The following is a 4,113-nucleotide window of genomic DNA, read 5'->3' as shown; positions in this document are numbered from 1 at the left end:
ATTAAAGCCTTGTTGAGGCTTTTATTGATCCTTCCATGAGAAATTTGGATGATTTCTCCATGAGATATTATAGATGTTTCCATAGGGTTCACCCATGTAATTCACCTCTGCTATTGCAGGGTTCTCAGGATCATAAGCTTCTTCTTCAGAAGATGCCTCTTTAGTACTGTTGGATGATTCCTTCAATCCATTCAGACTCTGAGAGATCATATTGACTTGCTGAGTTAATATTTTATTCTGAGCCAATATGGCATTCAGAGTATCAATTTCAAGAACTCGCTTCCTCTGAGGCATCCCATTACTCACAGGATTTCTTTCAGAAGTGTACATGAACTGGTTATTTGCAATCATGTCAATGAGTTCTTGAGCTTCTGCAGGCGTTTTCTTTAGGTGAATGGATCCACCTGTAGAATGGTCCAATGACATCTTTGATAATTCAGACAGACCATCATAGAATATATCCAAGATGGTCCATTCTGAAAGCATGTCAGAAGGACATTTTTTGGTCAGTTCCTTGTATCTCTCCCAAGCTTCATAGAGGAATTCACCTTCCTTTTGTCTGAAGGTTTGAACATCCACTCTAAGCTTGCTAAGCTTTTGAGGAGGAAATAACTTGGCTAAGAAAGTCGTGACCAGCTTATCCCAAGAGTTCAGGCTGTCTTTAGGTTGAGATTCCAACCATATTCTAGCTTTGTCTCTTATAGCAAATGGGAAAAGCATAAGCCTGTAGACCTCGGGATCAACTCCATTGGTCTTAACAGTATCACAGATCTGCAAGAATTCAGTTAAGAACTAAAAGGGATCTTCGGATGGAAGTCCATAAAACTTGCAATTCTGTTGCATCAGAGAAACTAATTGAGGTTTCAGCTCAAAATTGTTTGCTCCAATGGCAGGGATTGAGATGCTTCTTCCATGTAAATTGGAATTAGGTGCAGTAAAGTCACCAAGCATCTTCCTTGCATTGTTATTATTTTCGGCAATATCTCCTTCTTTTTCGAAAATTTCTGTCAGATTTTCTCCAAAGAGTTGTGCTTTAGCTTCCCTTAGCTTCCTCTTCAAAGTCCTTTCAGGTTCAGGGTCAGCTTCAACAAGAATGTTCTTATCCTTGTTCCTGCTCATATGAAAAAGAAGAAAACAGAAAAGAAGAGGAATCCTCTATGTCACAGTATAGAGATTCCTTATGTAAGTATAAGAAGAGAATAATGGAGGAAGGAAAAGATAAGAATCCAAACACAATGGAGAGGAATGAGTTCGAATTCTTGGGTAAAAGAGGGGTGTTGGTAGATGAATAAATAATTAGAAAGAGATGAGAAGAAGAGAAATTCGAAAATTAAATAAATTAAAATAAAAGTATTTTTGTTTTTAAATTAAATTTAAAATAAAAAATAAAAATTAAAGTTCGAAAATTAAAAAAGGAAAATTGAATCAAATTAAATTAAATTTAAAACAATTAGTTAATTTAAAAAGGAATTTTGAAAAGGAGGGAAGGGATTTTCGAAAATCAGAAAGAGAGAGTTAGTTAGGTAGTTTTGAAAAAGCTAAGAATCAAACAAAAAGTTAAGTGGTTAATTGAAAAAGATTTGAAAATCAAATTTTGAAAAGATAAGAAGTTAGAAAATATTTTGAAATTAATTTTGAAAAAGATGTGATTGAAATTTATTTTGAAAAAGATTTGAAAAAGAAATTTAAAAGGATTTGATTTTGAAAATTAAAGTTGATTACTTGACTAACAAGAAACAAAAAGATAGGATTTTAAAATTTAAAGATTGAACCTTTCTTATTAGGCAAGTAACAAACTTAAAAATTTTTTGAATCAATCACATTAATTGTTAGCATTAATTTTGAAAATATGAAATAAAAATAAGAAAAAGATTTTGAAAATCAATTTGAAATTTTCGAAAATCATAAAAGAAAAATGAAAAAGATTTGATTTTTGAAAAAGATTTGAAAAAGATTTGAAAAAGATAGAATTTTTAAATTGAAAATTTGATTTGACTCATAAGAAACAACTAGATTTTAAAAATTTTTGAAAAAGTCAACTCAAATTTTCGAATTTTATGAGAAGAAAAAGGGAAAGATATTTTTTTGATTTTTTGAATTTTAATAATGAGAGAGAAAAACATCAAAAAGACTCAATGCATGAAAATTTTGGATCAAAACACATAATGCATGCAAGAACAATATGAATGTCAAGATGAACACCAAGAACTTATTTTGAAAATTTTTAAGAAAAGAAAAATATGCAAGACACCAAACTTAGAAATTTTCAATAATTAGACACTAACAAATTAAAATTGCATATGGAAAACAAGAAAAGATGCAAAACAAGAAAAGATGAAGATCAAACAAGAGGATTCATCAAGAACAACTTGAAGATCATGAAGAATTCCAGACTCAAACAAGAAACACAAAATTATTTTTGGTTTTATGATTTTATTAAATTTTTTTTTGTAATTTTTCGAAAATTAATTGGAAAAAGAAAAATAAGGATTTCAAAATTTTTAATAGGAATTCCAGGAATCTTGCAATATTAATCTAAAGCTCCAGTCCAGGAATTAGACATGGTTTAGTAGCCAGCCAAGCTTTCATCGAAAGCTCCGGTCCAAAACACTAGACATGGCCAATGGCCAGCCAAGCTTTAGCAGATACAACTCAAACATACAAAAGCTGATACTTCATCCAACTTCATTCTATGCTGATAAGTGGAAGCCCTAGTCCAAATGAATTAGTCATGGCTTTACAGCCAGCCAGGCTTCAACATGCTTCATGAAACTCTAGAATTCATTCTTAAAAATTCTAAAGAACATAGAATAAAATTTTTTTAAAAATATTTATAAAAAAAAAATTTTTTTGTTTTATTTTTCGAAAATAAAATTAACAAAAACAAAAAGTTTAAAATTAAAATAAAATTACCTAATCTGAGCAACAAGAAGAACCGTCAGTTGTCCAAACTCGAACAATCCCCGACAACGGCGCCAAAAACTTGGTGCGCAAAAATCGTGACGTTTCATTCCTTGGTAACGGCGCTAAAAACTTAATACGCACGTTCATAATTTTAGTTCTTTGTCACAACTTCGCACAACTAACCAGCAAGTGCACTGGGTCGTCCAAGTAATAAACCTTATGTGAGTAAGGGTCGATCCCACGGAGATTGTCGGCTTGAAGCAAGCTATGGTCATCTTGCAAATCTCAATCAGGCAGATTCATATGGTTATGGATATTTGATAATTAAAATATAAATAAAATATAAATTAAAGATAGAGATATTTATGTAATTCATTGGTGAGAGTTTCAGGTAAGCGTATGAAGATGCTTGTTCCTCCTGAACCTCTGCTTTCCTATTGTCTTCATCCAATCATTCATACTCCTTTCTATGGCAAGTTGTATGTTAGGCGTCACCGTTGTCAATGGCTACATCCTGTCCTCTCAGTGAAAATGGTCCAATGCGCTGTCACTGCATGGCTAATCATCTGTCGGTTCTTGATCATACTAGAATAAGAACCATTGATCCTTTTGCGTCTGTCACTACGCCCAGCACTCGCGAGTTTGAAGCTCGTCGCAGCCATCCCTTCCCAGATCCTACTCAGAATACCACAGACAAAGTTTAGACTTTCCGGATCTCAAGAATGTTCGTGCATGGATTCTAACTTATACCACGAAGACTCTGATTAAGGAATCCCAGAGATATTCATTCAATCTAAGGTAGAACGGAAGTGGTTGTCAGGCACGCGTTCATAGGTTGGGGATGATGATGACTGTCACGATCATCACATTCATATTGAAGTGTGAATGAATATCTTAGAATCGGAATAAGCTTGAATTGAATAGAAAAACAATAGTACTTTGTATTAATTCATGAGGAACAGCAGAGCTCCACACCTTAATCTATGGTGTGTAGAAACTCTACCGTTGAAAATACATAAGAACAAGGTCCAGGCATGGCCGAGTGGCCAGCCCCCATAAAGGTCTAAGATAGCATAAAACTGATCAAAGATGTCTAATACAATAGTAAAAGGTCCTATTTATATCAGACTAGTTACTAGGGTTTACAGAAATGAGTAAATGATGCAGAAATCCACTTTCGGGGCCCACTTGGTGTGTGCTTGGGCTGAG

At 33.4% G+C, this 4,113-nt stretch overlaps 1 non-coding gene across 1 annotated transcript; it reads left to right on the top strand.

Annotated features, from left to right (window-relative positions):
* Window positions 1-480: 480 nt before the first annotated feature.
* LOC112731784 (small nucleolar RNA R71) lies at window positions 481-588 on the top strand. The gene has a single exon (XR_003167543.1). It is a non-coding gene; the product is annotated as a small nucleolar RNA R71 (small nucleolar RNA).
* Window positions 589-4,113: the final 3,525 nt, after the last annotated feature.

This window comes from Arachis hypogaea, chromosome 12, assembly GCF_003086295.3.
Source record: "Arachis hypogaea cultivar Tifrunner chromosome 12, arahy.Tifrunner.gnm2.J5K5, whole genome shotgun sequence".
NCBI lineage: Eukaryota > Viridiplantae > Streptophyta > Magnoliopsida > Fabales > Fabaceae > Arachis > Arachis hypogaea.
Note: the sequence above shows the minus strand (reverse complement) of the source record. Positions and strands in the feature narration are given on the sequence as shown.